General features: G+C 34.5%; 1 pseudogene; it reads right to left on the bottom strand.

Annotated features, from left to right (window-relative positions):
* Window positions 1-10,515: 10,515 nt before the first annotated feature.
* On the bottom strand, window positions 10,516-10,615 carry LOC123324705 (annotated as a pseudogene).
* Window positions 10,616-19,195: the final 8,580 nt, after the last annotated feature.

Here is a 19,195-nt window from a genome sequence, read left to right as displayed (position 1 = left end):
TTTTAATCTAGTATATGTATGAAATTCATTACTCAAAAAATGCATATATATTTTATTATTCATTTTTGTGCATTTTATACATAATATTTATATCATGTTAATATAATGTCTTTTAATGAGGATTTGTCCAATTTTTTCATGATTAGATACACTGGAGTTATATGTTTTGGGAGAAAGAACTACAGAAATTAAGTACCATTATCATTACATTATATCAAGGCTACATCCAATCATCAGGAGTTATTCCTTCTGATGGTGACCATGATCACATGGCTGAAGAAGTATTTGTCTAATTTAATTATAGATATAATTATCTATACCAATTATTTGGAATTCTTCTGCACAGATTTGTCTCCTTTTCCCCATTTACTTATTCTATCATTTATTTGAATCAAATGGAGGAATGGCGATAATGGGCAGAATTGGAAGACTCAAAATTGTTTTTTTAGGGGCTTTTTAGGGCAGTGAAAATAGTCTGTATCATGTTATAACGATAGATATATGTCATTATATTTTGTCCAAACCCATAGAATGTACAACACTAAGAGTGAACCCAAAGGTAAACTAAGGATTTTTGGTGATAATGACGTGTCAATGTAGGCTTATCAATTTTTTATTGTTATGTTAGTCACCATACATTACGTCATTAGTTTTAGATGTAGTCTTCCATGATTCATTGTTTGTGCATCACACCCAGTGCTCCATGCAGAATGTGCCCTCAGTTTGTTTTTCAGAGTCCATCGCCTCTCATGATTCGTCTCCTCCTCCGATTACCCCCCTTCATTCTTCCCTTCCTGCTATCTTCTTTTTTTTTTCTTAACATATATTGCATTATTGGTTTCAGAGGTACAGATCTGTGATTCAACAGTCTTGCACAATTCACAGCGCTCACCAAAGCACATACCCTCCCCAGTGTCTATCACCCAGTCACCCCATCCCTCCCACCCCACCCCCCACTCCAGCAACACTTAGTTTGTTTCCTGAGATTAAGAATTCCTCATATCAGTGAGGTCATATGATACATGTCTTTCTCTGATTGACTTACTTCGCTCATCATAACACCCTCCAGTTCCATCCATGTCATTGCAAATGGCAATTGCTGGATCGTATGGTAGCTCTATTTTCAACTTTTTGAGGAACCTCCATACTGTTTTCCGGAGTGGTTGCACGAGCTTGCATTCCCACCAACAGTGTAGGAGGGTTCCCCTTTCTCCGCATCCCCGCCAACATTTGTCGTTTCCTGACTTGTTAATTTTATAGGCTTATCAATTTTAACAAATGTACCATCCTGGTGAGGGATGTTGATTATGAGGGGGGCTATGCATGTTGGTGGGGGGGGAAGCAGTGGGCATATGGGAAATCTCTGGATCTTCTTCTCAGTTTTGTTGTAAACCTAAAAGTGCTCTATAAAAAATAAAGTTGTGTTTGTGTATGTGTGTGTGTGTGTGTGTGTATTTTCCTTTTTATTTCTTTTCATCTATCATGGAACATGCAATTAGTATTTTATCTACGAACTCATTATAAAACCTCAAACCTCACAAATTTTCTCTTCTTTTGTCTTCTGGAAGTTTTGTATTTTACATTTTGCATTAAGGCCTATGATCCATTTTGAGTTAACTTTTCCCAAGGATGTAAGCTCTGTGTCTCAGTTCATTTTGGAGAGGGGATTATATAAACATCCATTGAATGGCCTTTGTTTCTTTTTCTAAGATCAGTTGAATTTATTTGTTTGGGTTTCTTTCTGGTTGTCTTTTCTCTTTGATCTGTGTCTGTTCTCTCCCTGTCTTGATGACTGTCTTGATAACTATAGCTTTATGATAAGTATGGAAATCAGGTTGTATTAGTCCTTCAACTTTGTTTTTCTTTAGTTTTGTATTGGCTATTCTAAGTTTTTACCTTTCCATAAATTTGGAATCAGTTTATTCATATCTAAAAAACATCTTGTAGAGACTTTTGTATTGCATTGAGTCTACAGATCAAGTGCTTAAGAAAATTTGACATTTAATAATTTTGAGTCTTCCAGTCCATGAACACTCTATTGGTTTAGATCAACTTCAACTTCTTTCCTCAGAGTTTTATACTTTTCTACATGTATATCATGTACATATTTTGTTAGATTTAACCATAAGTTTTGTTAGAGTGCTATTGTAAGTGGTATGTTTTTAAACTTCAGAATCCAATTGTTCATTGCTAGGATACAGGAAAGCAGTTAAGTTTTGCATATAAACCTTATATTCTGCTTGCTATATTTGCCTATTAGTTCCAACAGTTTTTTGTTAATACTTTGAGATTTTCTATATAGACCAAAATGTTGTCAGCTTATAAGGACTGATTCATATCTTCCTTTTCAATTTGAATACAATTGATTTACTTTTCTTGTGTATTGTCCTAGTGAAGGCTTTTGGCATAATGTTGAATAAGAGAGTTCATTCTTAACTCCCAATCTTGCTCCCAGTTTCAAACCATTAGGTGAGATGTTAGCTCTAGGATATTTCCAAGTTGAGAAAAATCCAAACTATATTCACCCATTTGAAGTGTACAATTCAATAGCTTTTAGTATTTGCACAGAATTTGCAGCTATCATCACAGCAATTTTAGGACCTTTCCATCATCTGTTCAAGAAAACCTATACCCTTTAGTAATTACCTCTCATACTTCTTTGGCCCCAGGCCTAAGAAACCAGTAATCTATTTTCTTTTTTCATATATTTACCAAATATCAACATTTCATACATTGGAATCATATGTGGTATTTTGTGACTTGCTTGTTCACTTAACATTATGTTTTAAAGTTCATACATGTAGCATCATATATACATAATTTATTCATTTTGGGGACCAAATAGTGTTCCATTGCATCAATATACCACATTTTGCTTATTGATTCATCAATTGGTGGACATTTAGAGTTATTTTCCACATATTAGCCATTATAATGCTGTGATGAACATTTGTGTACAAGTTCTCGTCGGAGATATATTTTTATTTTTATTGGGTATATCCCTAAAGTCAAATTTCCAGGGAAAATTGTAATTATTTTTAATTTTCTGGAAAACTTTCTGGAAAAACTTTCTGGAAAACAGTTTTCTGGAAAACTGTTTTTTTAAGTGACTGCACTCTTTTAGATTACCACCAGCAGTTTATGAGGTTTCCAATTTCACCCCATTCTCATCAATAGTTGTCTAATTTTTATGATTACATCCACCCTACTGGGTATGAAGAGGCATCTTATTGTGATATCGATTTGCATTTCTCTAAGCAATGATGTTGCACATCTTTTCATGTGCTTATTGGCCATATGCATATCTTCTTTAGAGAAATGTCTATTCAAATCATCTACCTATTTTTAATTTTTTGTTGGATTTTTTATTATTGGGTTGTAAGAATTACTCTGGACACAAATCATTTATCAAATATATGATTTGCAAATATTTTTCCCTTTTTTTGATAGTATATTTTTAAGCACAACAGTTTTTAATTTTGATGAAGTTAAATTATCCAATTTTTTAGTGTGGATTGTGCTTTTGGTGTCACATTTAAGACTCTGTTGACAAACACAAGGTCATGAAGATTTAGCCATAAGATTTTTATAGTTTTGGCTCTTATATTTCCACCTCTATATCTACAATTATGTTTTTGTTTTAAAGTCTATTTTGTCTAATATTGGTATAGCCACTCCAGCTTTGTTATTTGCATAATATATATATATATTTTTTCCATCCTTTAAGTTGAATCTTGTTTTGTTTTGTTTTGTTTTTTCAGTCTGACAATCTCTGGCTTTATTGGATTCTTTAACCCATTTATATTTAACATTATTAATGTAGATAGATATACCTGCCATTTATCCTTTTGTTTTCTATATATGCCATCTCTTATTTTTTCTTTCTCTCTCTTTTATAGCTCTCTTTTGCATTAAGTGAAAATTAATGTAACATTTTCTAATTTCTTAAAATTTTTTCACTATATTGTACTGAGTTTTCTTTTCTTTAGTTTTCTTTTCTAGGGCTTGCCATATACACTTTAACTTAGCAAAATTTACTTCATTTTTTACTATATGTTAAGCTTATTACAATGAGATTCAGAAATATTATTCCTATATAGCTCAACTTCTCTTTCCTTACTTTGGGAAGAGATAATATGTATTATTATTATATATGTTAAATCCTGCGTATGTCATAAGCTCAACAATACATTGTTATAATTATTACTTTATATAATCTTATGTTTTTTAGAAAGCTGAGAGAAGAAAGGGTAGCAAGTATATATTTAATAGCTTTTGTTATATTAGCCTTCTTAATTTTATTCCTGTTTCTATTCATTCTTTCTGTGGCTTCAAGTTACTATTGGAACCATTTCCTTAGTCCTAGTCCTAGTCCCAGCACCTAGTCCCTGGTGCTGTTATTGGCAAATACTTTACATTTTTATATGTTATAGGCTTAACAGTATAATTACATACATATTGTTTTATGTAATTGCTTTTAAAATCACTTAAGAGAACAAAAGCAAGGAAATATGAACTCATACTATCCTTTAAAATTACAAAATTACCTTCACTGGTGCTCTTTTTCTTCATGTAGTGTCCAGTTACTGTCTGGGTTATTTGCTTTCAGCCTGAAGAACTCCCTTTAGTATTTCTTGAAAGCTGGTTCTTCTTGCAACAATTTTTTTTTTATTTTTATTATTTGGGAATGTCTTCATTTTACTTTTATTTTTAAGATATAGCTTGCTGAATATAGGATTTGCCATGGACTTAATTGTGTCCCTTCAACATGTAAATGTTAAAGCCCTAACTTCCAATGTGACTATTTCTGGAGATTAAGTCTTTAAGAGGTAATTAAGGTTAAATTAGGTCATAAAGTGGGACCCTAATTCCATAGGACTTCTGACCTTGTAAGAAGAGGAAGAATTCTCCCTTGTGTTTTTTTCTTTTCTTTTCTTTTCATACATGCAGTGAGGAAAATATATGTGAAAACCTTTTGAGAAGGGGACCATCTACAAGCCATAAAGTGAACCTGCCCCAGAAACTGAATCTGCCAGAACTTGATCTGGCACTTCTCGTCTCTAGAACTGTGAGAAAGTAAATCTCTGTTGTTTAAGCCACTCAATCTGCTGTAAATTGTTATGGAAGCCCTAAAAGACTGATAACAGACTTCTTGGCTCCAGGTTTGTTTTTTTTTTTCTTTTCTTTTTTTTCCTTTGAGCACTTTGAATATGTCATCCCACTGCTTTCTCCATCCATTATTTATAATAAGCCATAAACTCTAAGTGTTTTTTTTTAAAGATTTTATTTATTTATTTATTTATTTGAGACAGAGAGAATGAGAGAGAGAGCACATGAGGGGGGGGGGGTCAGAGGGAGAAGCAGGTTCCCTGCTGAGCAGGGAGCACGATGCGGGACTTGATCCAGGGACTCCAGGATCATGACCTGAGCCGAAGGCAGTCGCTTAACCAACTGAGACACCCAGGCGCCCCAAACTCTTAGTGTTTTTGAAGCTTCCTTCTAAGTGATGACTTATTTTTCTTTTTGCTGTTTTTAAGATATTCTCTGTGTCATTGGATTTCATTATTTTTATTACGATACAAGTTTGGGATCTTTTTGTCTTTCTCTTAGTTGGAGGTTTTCAAGCTTCTTCAATGTGTAGATTAAAGTTTTTCTTCAAATCTGGGAACTTTTTAGCCATTATTTCTTTGAGTGTTTCCTCAGCTCCTTTCTCTTGCCTCTTTTCTGGCACTCCCATTCATGTATGTTGCTATGTTGGTATGATTCATGGGGCCCCACATTTTGCTGAGATTGCTTATTTTTATTCCTTCTTGTTTTTTTATCTCTATTCAGATTTCATAATTTCTGTCAATCTATCTTCAAGTTTGCTAATGTTTACTTCTGCCAGTTTAAATCTACTATTGAGTCCCTTAGTGAATTTTAATTTTAGTTAGTATAGATTTTCCATTTGGAGATATGTATGTCTATATGTTCTATCTCTCTATTGATATTCTCTATTTGCTGAGCCATTATCCTCACACTTTCCTTTCTTTTTTTAGGCATGCTTTCTTTTAGTTCTTTGAACATATTTATAATGGCTATTCTGAACTGTTTGTCTATTTCTAGTAGATCTCATGGGCAGTTTCTGTTGCCTTCTTTTCCCCTCATGGATGTGTTACACTTCCCCATTTTTATGCATGTCTCATAATATTTTGTAAGGGATTGGACTTTTTTATATAATATATTGTAGCAACTCTGAGTACTGTTCTCTACCCCACCCCTCCCCCCCAAGGCTTGTTATTGTTCGTTGTTTACTTGTTCAGTCACTTGATTGCTTGCTTTAATAAAGTCTGATTCGGGATGCCTGGGTGGCTCAGTTGGTTAAACGGCTGCCTTCGGCTCAGGTCATAATCCCAGGGTCCTGGGATACAGTCCCATGTCAGGCTCCCTGCTCAGCGGGGAGTTTGCTTCTCCCTCTCCCTTCCCCTGCTCGTGCTCTCTTTCTGTTTCACATGCTTTCTCTCTCTCTCTCAAATAAACAAATAACATCTTAAAAAATTTAAAAAGCACATTTAATATTAAAGATAAATAAATGAATAAATAAATAAATAAATAAGTAAATAAGTCTGATTCTTCTTTGCTGTGTGAAGTCTCTGATGTTGTTACTTGGAGGGTGCAGCCTTGGGAATGCACAGTTAACTTGAGATGATAGTGTTATTTGTAGGGTTTTCTTTGCCTCTCTATTTTCCTCAACACACCCAACTATTAAGCTCCTTTCATTTTGCAGGATTATTACTCTATTATTTTCAATAATGCCCTGGGATATTTTGTTTCACAAAATGAACAAACTAAATTGGGCTCAATTTTTGAGGCCAGTGTTTAAGATTTGTTCTGACCTCAGGAGGGCTCTCCTTCCACTTCTTTTTCTCTGATTCTCTGTGGTAAACTAGCTCGTTTGGGGGTTACCTTATATCTCTAGTTATCTACTAGTTTCTTCCTAAATTGCTTTTCACTACAATCTCTAATAATGTTTGATATCATCTTAAGCTTGAACTTACAAATATTCTGTTGCAAATGAAATTGGTTCTTTTGGAAAAATCTTTGGCCTGCCTCCACCTGGGCAAAATCTTTGAGCCATGGCTCTAGAACTGGCAGCGGGGACAGTGGCAGGCTTCTCTCTGATTGAAACCCATGCCATTGAGCTAGGTACTCAGCAGAGTGTGTGCTTGGGGATCTGCAAACCTTTACAAATTAACTTGTGCTAAGGTTATCGGGGCCTTTCTCAACATGTTACAGCCAAAGTGGAGCCTGCATCCAATGAGTGGGAGGTAGGCAGAAAAGGGAGCCCTTACCTCTCAGCTCCACTCACCTGGAATTTAGCCTCTGCAACAAATTACCAGGGCAGAATGAGAATTGTTTTTGTCATGTGCCTCCTGGGAAGATATTGTAGCCTTCTGACCTAGAGATCAGAGAAGAAGGAGCCCTGTGTTCTCAGCTATGTTCATCTGCAGTGGAGTTTCTGTCATGTTGGGCTGGAAGCTGTCAGGGATCATATCATGATTTAGATGCCATAGACTCTCCCTTCTTCTACTGAGCTTTAGGAAATTTTCTTGAATAAATGTCTCTTCATTTGTTGTATGATCTTAGAACCACTTCTACAGATTCTAAGTGGTTGTTTTCTAAAATACTTCTCAGGGTGCCTTGGTGGTCCAGTCATTAAGCGTCTGCCTTCGGCTTAGGTCATGATCCCAGGGTCCTGGGATCCAGCCCTGTATCCTGCTCCCTCCTCTACAGGAAGCCTGCTTCTCCCTCTCCCACTCCCCCTGCTTGTGTTCCCTCTCTCACTTTGTCTCTGTCAAATAAATAAATAAAAAAAAACTTAAAAAAAAAACCACTTCTCAACAGTATCACTGGGAGTATGTCTGCAGAATATCTCATGTTGCCATGCAGGAAGTATAGATCCTGAATTTGGGAGTTTTTCTTTTCTCTTTTTCCTTTTCTTTGCCAATCAGTATAATCCAATAGTTTTCTTCTTTTAGTTTTGACATAGTTGATCCTATTGGTTAAGTTTTGAATGTTGAGCCAGCCTTAAATATCTTAAATAAATCCACTTATTTATTCTTTGTTGACACTGTATACATCGTATAAGTCTTTTTTATATATTGTTGAATTCAATTTGATAATATTTTGTGTAGAATTTTTGCACCTATGTTCATAATAGGTATTGGTCTGTTATTCTTCTTATTGTAATGGCTTTATACAGTTTTGGTAATAGAGTAATGCATGCCTCATAAAATACATTAGAAAGTAACCCTCTGCTTCCTCCCCACTCCTCGGGAAGGATCACATAGAATTTGGCATTATTTCTTCTTTAAATACTTGGTAAAATTCACCAGTGAAACTTAGGCTGTGCTGCTTTCTTTTGGGGAGATCATTAATATTGATCCAATTACTATAATTGATATAGGCCTATTCAAATTATTGATCTTTGACTGTGTATATTTTCATAGTTTTGTCTTATAGGGATTAATAAAGTTCATCTAAGTTATCAAATTTGTGGGAATAGACATTCATATTATTTTTCTTTTATTGTCTATGAGGCCATAGTGATGAACCTTCTTTCTAACATTGGTAATATGTCTCCCCCCACCCCTCCGGATAGCCTAAGTGCTTATCAATTTTATTGATCTTTCCAAAGAAGCAGCCTTTAGTTTTGTTGCTTTTGATTCCCTGTTTTCAATTTATTTGTTTTTGGGATCTTTTTTATTATTATTATATTTTCCTTCTACTGTTTTATACTTAAAGTCTTCTTCTTTCTCTAGTTTCCTAAGGTGGAAGCCCAAGTTACTGGTTTTAGATCTTTCTTTTTTTCTTATACATGCTCTTATTGCTATAAATTTCTCTCTAAGTACTGTTTTTGCTGCATCCCACAGATTTTGATAAGCTGTTTTTTCCACTTTCATTTGGGTATATTTTTAAATTTCCCCTCAAACTTCCTTTTGATGCATATATTATTTAGAATTGTATTTACTAGCTGTCTTTTTCACTGATTTCTAGTTTATTTAATTGCATTACTATGTGAAGTCATACCTCGTATGATTTCCAGTTTTTGTGATTTGCTAGGGTTTTTTGGGAGCCAAGAATGTGAATGTTACATGTGAGTATGAAAAGAATGTGTATTCTATTGTCGGGAAGTATTCTACCCACGTCAATTAGATCAATTTGATTGATAATATTCTTAAATCAACTATACTTTAGTGATTTTTTTGCCTGCTTGATCTATCAGGCTTTAAACACTTCCCTCTTCCCTTCTGGGCAACCTGATAAGAAAGCCTGGATGCTTTCTCATTTGTCATCTTGGGAGATTAAACCACACAAGCTCCTGACCATGTGTAGGACCCTCCCACCCTGACACACCCCCTAAAGTCAATGAAAATTCCAAGTCAGCCTCCTTTCCTTCCTCTTGCAAGCAATTTTTGAAATCTGCTTGGGAGACCCTTCCCAAATAGCCCCATATGTAAGTAATAAATCTTTCCACTAGCTGATTAGAAGCCACTAAGCATTGTATGTGGCATGGCTCCACTTCTTTCTGGCAAACTTGTGCTTGAGTTTTGCTGCACTGAGCTACATTTGTTGAGTTTTATAGAAACTTTATTATATATTTATCTGACCTAAGTCAGAATTTTCAATATTTGGTTTTGGAAGGAGAGTCATACATGCTTGGGGCCCTCTCTAGTGGCCCTGGGTTATGCATCTCAACATGGAAATATCTGTGTATTTAGAATAAAACTGGTTGACAATAGGTTTCGGGGAAAGAGTCTCACCTGTTACCAATTCACTGTGTGTCTCAGCCACATTTTGACCTCTGTTCTGTAAAGTGCTCCAAGTCTTGTACTCTATGCAAGATGTGGGCACATCAGTTGGTCACTCATGAAACAGCGCCACTAATGAATTTTAAAAAAGAGAAAGAAAAAAAATGCAGTCATTAGCTGGAATGCTGAAGTCTATACATCTAAGAGCACAGGGCTCACTAGGACTCATAAATATACTTCTGCTGCTGCTGCTGTCTATGCTTCTGTTACAACAAAGATCTTGATCCTCAAGATTATAGAGAAAAGCACTCATGCCACCCTTGTGGCACACTGAAGTAATTAATTCAAAACCAACATAAGCCCAGCTTCAATCCCATGACTGCAACCATTGCCATGGGGAGGCTACAAACCCTGGAGATGCTAATTTGAGGCTCTCTGGAGGAACAAGCTCATGCATATGAGCAAGGGAGAGAGAAATTTGTCTGAAATATATCCAACAACAACAACAATTTAAAACAGAAAAGAAGGATAAAATAAAAATAGAAACGTGGGTATAGAAAACTGAAACAGAGGTCCACAATTTGACCCAATCCAAAATTTACTAAATTATTTTACATAACAAAAGATAAAATTTACTAACATCATTTATATAACAAAAGATAAAAGGCTACTGATTGACTTTTGTGTCTCAACAACTTTGTGTTGTTGTTTTTTTTTTTTCTTTTTAAATATAGAATGCTTCACAAATTTGCTTTCATCCTTGCACAGGGGCCATGCTAATCTCTGTTATCTATCCAATTTTAGTATGTGCTGCCAAAGCGAGCACTCAACAACTTTGGATCTGAATTAACCTTAATATCTGTCAAAATGTACCCACTGGCAACTCTTCATGGTTTTAATCTTCACAGCATGAGGGTCAAATTAGAGATATACCTGGGGATTCTAAATATTAAGCAAGGTACTTCTTAGACTCTTAAAAGACTTACAAAATATAAAATAGAGTACAAATAGATGTGCCTCTGCTTGACCATCAGAACTATTATGTTGCCTAAATTCTGTACTACTGTAGAACCCAGTACACTGAAATACCTCAGAGTAGGCTTTACTGTTATGCAATGAGTAGTAAGTTAAAATTAAATTGGTCTTTGGAATTTTCAAGTCATCTTGATAAAATAGGACCTCAGAGATCTTCCCCCAGTTAATATGTTATGGCCCAGTGTAAATTAAAATAGATTTCAAGCATTACAACCTACTATTCAAGACTTTCTTTTTTTAAAGCTAATTATCTTCACTGCTTCTTCATTCAGTCCAATTTGGCCTGTTCTTAAACTTAGAAAGAAAAAGTGGCTCCTCATAGTAGACTATTGCAATAATGCTGTGGCTCACACTGAAGCCCCCATATACAATATCATTGAAATTACTGACTCTATCTAATCAGCAACTGATAAAATTTCTGTTATAGATTTGGCTAATATGTTCTGCTCAGTGTTCTTTCAACAGCCCCTCAGCTGAAGTTTTCTTTCAACTCTTTGTGCCCATGGGGTACCTCAAAGCCTTGACACCACACAATCTTTGCAAGCAAGAGCTTAACTTCACTCAACTTTGTCCAAGAGCACAGGCACGACATCACACTCATTATATCCTCTTTCAGGGAGATTCATTTGATACACTCATTCAGGACATAGAATCACTCACAGAGGAACTCACAAAAAACATGGATATATATTAGGCTTTACAAACTTTGTTAAATCTCTAGACATTATTTGGTAAATCAAGGATTGTGCCATATTTGCCAGCATTGAGAAATAGCCGTTGATCCTGTCAGTGTCCACAACATTAAAACAAGTCCAACAACTTTTCCACTGTTTCAGCTTCTGAAGACAACCTGTCCTTCACTTCCAAATTTTGCATAAGTCCTTATATGTTTTTACTTGCAAATAAGCTTTCTTTGACTGGGTACTCTACAACAAAAGGCTCTAGCATCTGTCAAAATTGCAATACAACAGTCATTCCCACTAATGCCTCCTCCTCAAAAAGAGGCTCCTTCCCTGAGGAGGCTTTAGCAACCTCCTCTTTGGAACATCCATGATAGCCATAAGTTGACTATGAGCTTTCGATGCAAGAAACTGCTTGTGTCATTAGTGTTGAGTCGCTGGCAACAAATTGCTCTTCTCAAAATAGAGGCTTTCACAGGCCCAGAGGCAGTAACCCTCTGCACGCAGCTGCCTATTGTGCCTTTGGTCATCAAAGGAGCATGCCTATAGCTCAGAATGTCTGCCAAGGCCTGCTTATGAAGGATGAAGCCAAACTTGGGCCCTATAAACACCTAGAGGTGGGGGTTGTCTTCCCTGTCCTCAGTACCTTGCCATACACCACATTCTAGAAGGTAGTCACCTCTCTTCCAGACTCCTTGGCTACCTGGCAAGTCCCCTGAGGTCAACTGAATGAACAGCAGTGGGAGTTCATATACTTTATGGATGGCTGCACAGCACTACTTGCATAATTTTATAGATTCCTGGGCCAGTACTAATGTTCTAGATGTCTGGTCTGGCCAATGGCAGCATTAACTGGTCACCCCATTTGGGGTAAAGAGCTCTGGGAATCTCTTACTTAACAGACAACTAAAATATAAATCAATATATTAAATAGTTATCTACATATACTAAAGTCACAATATAAGGCCTCATCAAGACTCTCCATATGGCCCTCAGAGTTCCAGACATCAGTGATAGTGACCAAAGTACTCACTTCGCAAAATACATAATGCTGAACTTGAACAAGATATTCAATGTAATTTTCACTGCTTTTACCATATTTATGCTACAGACCTTATACTCTTACCTTTATTCTCTGTAGGTTAGGTGATTTTCTTCCCTTTTCTTCTTTCAAGGTCATATTTTTCTTTGGTTTTCTGCAGTTTGAATATAATTCACTTAGGTCTAGATTTTTGTTTTTTTAAATTTGGTATTTCTACTGTTCAGTGTTCCCTGATTTTCTTGGGTCTGTGGTTTTGTACCTGTCGTTAATTGGAAACTTCTCTTTTATTATTACTTTATCATGTACTTTGCTCTATTTACTTTTTTTCTTTTTTCCTGGTGTTCCCATTATGTAATTATAAAATTGTGACAAATTTCTTAGATGTTCTTTTTTTTTTTTTCTCTTTTTAAAAATCTGTTTCTCAGTTTGGGAATTTTCTATTAACCTATCTTCAAGCTAACTGCTTCTTTCCTTGGTCTTGTCCAGTTGAGTGACGAGACCATCGAAGGCAATCTGTATTTCAGTTAGTGGCTTTGATTTCAAGGATTGCTTTTGGATTATTTTTTTGAGTTGCCTTGTATTTGTTGTTTTTATCCATTTTTAAATATTGTTTACTTTTCCTCATATAGCCTTTAAGGTATTATTCTAGTTATTTTAAATCTGCTTCTTGACAATTCCATCACCTATGACATGTTCAATCTGTTTCTAAATTTATCTCTTTATACATTGATTTTCTTGCTATTTGGCATATCATGTTGGGTAACTGGGATTGAGTTAAATAGGTCTTTAGTGTGAGGATTTATGATAATACATGTAGAATTTGGGCTGTTTAATGTTTGCTGTAGGTATAGGTGCCAGAGATTTCAAATTCTTCTATTCTCCTCATTAATTTCCCTTCTTGATTTTAAGGTCCCTATGTGCCTGTTATCTGCTCTTAAGCTCCTTCAGGTGGATCCGTATTGGTATGGTGGTAAGGTGTCTGGGAGGGGAAGTATTCTATAACCTTATAGTGGGCCTGTGTCTATGGACTGTGACCTTCACAGGTGTTTCTTTAATGGTAAAGGGGTTTTATTTTTTTGTTTGTTTGTTTTGTTTTACCTGTTTTTAGTAATATAGAAAAGCTAGAGGAAGCTGAAGTGGGAGGCAGGCCTTTTTCTCAGTTGGGATAAAGTTCTGGTAAAGTTTCCTTTGACTCCCAGAGTATTTTTTTGTTATGTAGAATGCTCTGGGGTTATTTTACAATGATTTCTCTTCCTTTGCCCTGCCAGACTCACAAGGAGACATTTCTTGGCTCTTCACCATGAGAACTTAGTGGAGTTCCTGGAGCATGTGGGGGTTCCTCTAAGACTGAAATCACCAGTAGTTCTCAAGCCAGTCTACACTCCACCTCGAGAAATTAGTCAAGTTTACCAGTTAAGTGATCCTCTCAGTTTATGGTTTTAGTGGCTCTTCTCTCCATGAGTAGACTTGAGATTTGATTCTCTAGATTTGCCAGATTTACTCCAGATTTTGTGGGGTCAAATTTTGCACAGTCTTAGTTCTCTAATGGGTCAATGAAAACTTTTTGATTTGGGGGTTGCTTAGCTTTTTCTTATTGTATGTGTGGGGGTAGTGACTTCCAAGCTCTTTACATGTCAGGGCTAAAACTGGAAATCTGAAGTAATTTTTAAATTTCTCCTATTCACTTCTTGTTTCATTCTTGATTTCTTTCAACCACTTCTGCATGGAATATTTCTTCTAGAGACCCTCTTGTCTTTTTAAGTCTCTCTCAGGTTGTCAGTCAATTATTTCCACAGAATTTTTACTTCAACATAGTGGTTGAGATCTAGATAGATTCTGTACAAAGGAAAGATGAGGAAAGGAAAATTTCTGTCATTGTACCAGCCATAGGGAAAAGCATATGAAAGTAAACAATTTTTAAAATTCATATATCCTAGTGATTTGGTCTACCATTTGATTTTTGAGGCAGATTTCATAGTTTCAAATTTCATCTCCACAATATTTATTTATTTTTTTACATATTAAAGAATGTATTTATATTGTATTCTCCTAATATGCAAATTATTATCCTAATATGTAAAATAATAGTACCTATTTCATACTCATGTTATAAGGAGGTGATGTAGATGAAATGAGGTGACAAAATACCTAGCACATAGTAACCCTAAAAGACATACTATATATTTCTTATAGTTCTCTTCTCTTTCTCACTTTCTTTCCTTCTTGTATATTAAGGCAATATCACCAACATTAACTAGCTATATATCCTTCTACATTTTCTTTCTTGTTAACACAAACATATACAACTATTTAAATTCATATTTATGGGAATTTTTTTTTTTTGACAGAGAGAGACAGCGAGAGAGGGAACACAAGCAGGGGGAGTGGAAGAGGGAGAAGCAGGCTTCCCTGCTGAGCAAGGAGCCCGATGCGGGGCTCGATCCCAGGACCCTGGGATCATGACCTGAGCCGAAGGCAGATGCTAAATGGCTGAGCCACCCAGGCGCCCCCATATTTATGGGAATTTAACGAAATATTCTATTGCCAAGATTGACTTGCTATCATAAATCTGGTGCATTGATATGCCAAAATGATATTTCTGTTTCTTACCTGTACCTTAGCAAAGAAATGTCCATTAGTTTTATTTAGTGTGGTTGTAGGTCCAAGAAAGAAGTATGTGGGTATGTGTGCCCATTACCCCAGGAAAATGGTGAGGTGTGCAAGTAAAATTGTATCTTCCCACATTTTATATAATACTTACAGAATATAGAACACTCACACCTACATTACCTTATTCAATTGTTATATGGCTATGAATAATAAAAATTTAGTATACCCATTTTACAGATGATTGAGGACTTAGGTTGTCAATTTACTGTTTAAAACTACAGAAAGTCCCCATGTCTAAGGCATTTTTTACTAGACTATATGGAAGGAAATCAAACAGAAAGCTATTAAGTGTAAAACCTTATTCAGATTTCTGCAGCACAAAAACACTTTGACAAAGAAAGCATATAGATAAAGTTTTAGCAAGAGTGGTCAGTTGAAATTTATATACTGTTGGGAATAGTTTATCAGAAATAGTTCTTCTTTGATTGTGTTGGAAATGACATGATGGGGAAAATTAAGAATCATATTTATCAATCAAAACCTTAAATTAATAAACAAAAATATTCTCTTGGAAGGAAGCAAAAAAAAACAGCCAAAGATTAATGTAGTATTTCAAGGATCCTGAGTTTAGGAGTCTTGGTCAAAAAGTTTTGGATGGAACCTATTCACATTTACTAATCTCTTGTTTGATTGAAACTTCTTAACACTACCTGTTTCAGGAACCTCTCAAGAGAATCTTACATTTGGATATCTCTTTAAAGTGAAAATATAGGAGATGGTTGTATATTGTATCATTTTAGCTGGCAGACATGAAACTTAGGAGAACTTAATTGGAAATTTATTTCAGTATTTACAGTTGACAATACCTGGTAAGGTCCCTTCTAACAAAGTTCAAGAGCATCCTTACATTGGTGTCATTTCCATTAAACCAAGTGTTTGAGATAAATATTATGCACAGGTTCTTGTAGCTCTTCATTCTGAACACTGCTTATATAGATCATAAACTTGGGCATATTGTTTTAAACCTCTACAGCATTTAGCCGTAGTGATGGCTTTACATGATGAGTTGAGGATGGGGTGATATTCCCACTTATGTGAACATCTAATTTCTAGCTTATATTGGGATAATCTATGATTTCTTGTTGAAGTGGATCTTGTTGAAGAGTATGCAACTGAAATTAAGTTGTTATCAGTTTAAAATACAGTGTTATAATTTTAAGATTTTATTGTAATCTCCATGGTAATAGAAGAAAATATCTATAGAATATACACAAAAGGATATTAAAAGGATATCAAATCATGTGACTAAAAAATCAGTAAACCAAAAAAGAAGACAGTAAGAGAAAAAGGAGGAAAAAAGTTATAAAACAAAAAAGTTAACAAAATGGCAATAAGAAGTCTTCTATCAATAATTACTTTAAATGTAAGTAGATTAAACTTCCCAATCAAAAGAGGTAGACAGGCTGGTTTCTAAAAAAGGATCCAACTATATGTTATGTATAAATGATTCACTTTAGATCCAAAAACATACATGGGCTGAAAGTAAAAGAATAGAAAAAGATATTCTACATAAGTGGTAACATATATATGAAGCAAACATTCATGGAATTGAAGGGAGAAATAGATAACAACACAATAATAACAGGAAATTTCAATACCTCACTTTCAATATAGAATAGAAAAACCAGACAAAAGATTGACAAGGAAATAAAAAATTGAACAACATTATGGAACAAATCAAAGTAACAGACAATATACAGAACACTCTCCCAACAACATTCTTTTCAAGTGCACATGAATTTTCTGATCACAATGAAATGAAACTAGAAATTAAGAAGGAAAACTGAAAAATCCAAAAGTAGTAGAAATTAAGCTATTCACTCTGAAGCAACCAATAGTTCAAAGAAAAAATCACAAGAGAAATTAGAAAATAATTGAGAGAAATGAAAACAAAAATATTCTATAACTATGGCATGCAGCAAATGTAGTACTGAGGGGGAAGTTTATAATGGTAAATACATTTGAAAAGAAGATCTCAAATCAACAACTTAACTTTATACTCCAAGGAACTAGAAAAAGAAAAAACTACACTGAAACTAACAGAAGGAAGGAAATAATAAAGATTAGAGCAGAATGAAAAATTAAACAAAACAGAATGGGTATATAAATAAATGAATGGGTGATTATATAAGCAAATGAATTAATACATGAAATGAAGACTAGAAAAACAATAGAAAAATTAACAAAATGAACTTTTTTGAAAAGATCAATAAAACCAACAAAGCCTTAGATATATTTTTAAAAAATAGTAAGAAGACTCAAATTACTAAAATCAAAAATGAATGAAGCAACATTACAATTAATGCCATAGAAATAAAAAAGATTCTAATAGGGGTGCCTGGGTGGCTCAGTTGGTTAAGCATCTGACTTTGGCTCAAGTCATGATCTCAGGGTCCTGGGATGGAGCCCTGCATTGGGGGAGGGGGGCCCCTACTCAGCAGGGAGCCTGTTTCTCCCTCTTCCTCTGCCCACTCTCTCTCTCTCTCAAATAAATAATAAATTCTTTTAAAAAAAGATTCTAATAATATTAATAGTTCTATGCCAAGCAATTGGAGAACCTAAAAGAAATGAGCAAACTCCTAGAAACACACAACCTTCCAAGACTGAATCATGAAGAAATAGGAAATTTAAACAGACTAATAACTGGTAAGGAGATTGAATCAGTAATCCAAAACCTTCCAACAAAGAAAAGCCCAGTAACAGACTGCTTAACTGATGAATTTTCCCAAGCGTTTAAAGAAAAATTAACACCAATCTTCCTCATACTCTTCCAAAAAATTGAAGGGGAGGGAACACTCCTAAATTCATTCTTTGAGCCCAGAATTGCTCTGATATAAAAATCAGACAAAGACAACACAAGAAAACAATAGACCAATATCCCTGAATATTGATGTAAATATCCTCAACAAAATACTAGCAAATTGAATTTAACAGCACATTAAAAGTACCATACACCATGACCAACTGGGATTTATTCCTGGAATACAAGGATGTTTCAGTATATGAAAATCACTGAGTGTAATTCATCATTGACAAAATGAAAGAAAACAGAGATGAACATTGAGGACATTATGCCGCATGAAATAAACACAAACATTGTATGATTCCACTTGTATAAAGTATCTAAAGTACTAAAATTCATATAAATAGAAAGTAAAATTTATATAAATGTAAATATAAATAGAAACATTGTATGATTCCACTTGTATAAAGTATCTAAAGTAGTAAAATTCATATAAATAGAAAGTAAAATTTATATAAATGTAAATATAAATAGAAACATTGTATGATTCCACTTGTATAAAGTATCTAAAGTAGTAAAATTTATATAAATAGAAAGAAAATTTATATAAATAGAAAATATAAATTTTCTGTAAGCCTAAAACTGTCCTTAAAAATGTATGTTAATTTTTAAAAACAACAGAACTTAATACAAACAAACAAACAAACACAAACATTATATGATCCCACTTGTATAAAGTATCTAAAGTAGTAAAATTTTTATAAATAGAAAGTAGTAAAATTTATATAAATAGAAAGAAAATAAGCAACAACTAATCTACTTTATGTCCCTACAAATCTGCCTTTTCTGGACAGTTCAGATAAACAGAATCATACAATATGTTGTCTCTTGTGTCTGGCTTTTTTGCACTTAGCATAATGTGTTTGAGATTCATCCTTGACATGACAACATGTAGTTTATTCCATTTTATTGTTAAATACCATTCCATTGAATACTGCATTTGTCTATACATGCAATGGTTGATGGACATTTAGTTTTTTTCCAGTTTGGGGCTATTATGAATAATGTTGCTATAAATGTTCATGTGCAATTCTTTGTGTGGACATATGTTTTATTTCCCTTCAATATAAACCTAGGACTGGAATTGCTTTGTTGTACAATAGTTTTATATTTAACTTTTTGAGGAACTGCCAAACTTTTTCCCAAGTGGCAGCACTATTTTACAATGCTGCCA

The sequence above is a fragment of the Neomonachus schauinslandi genome, chromosome 4, assembly GCF_002201575.2.
Source record: "Neomonachus schauinslandi chromosome 4, ASM220157v2, whole genome shotgun sequence".
Lineage (NCBI taxonomy): Eukaryota > Metazoa > Chordata > Mammalia > Carnivora > Phocidae > Neomonachus > Neomonachus schauinslandi.
This window is presented reverse-complemented; position numbering and strand designations above follow the sequence as displayed.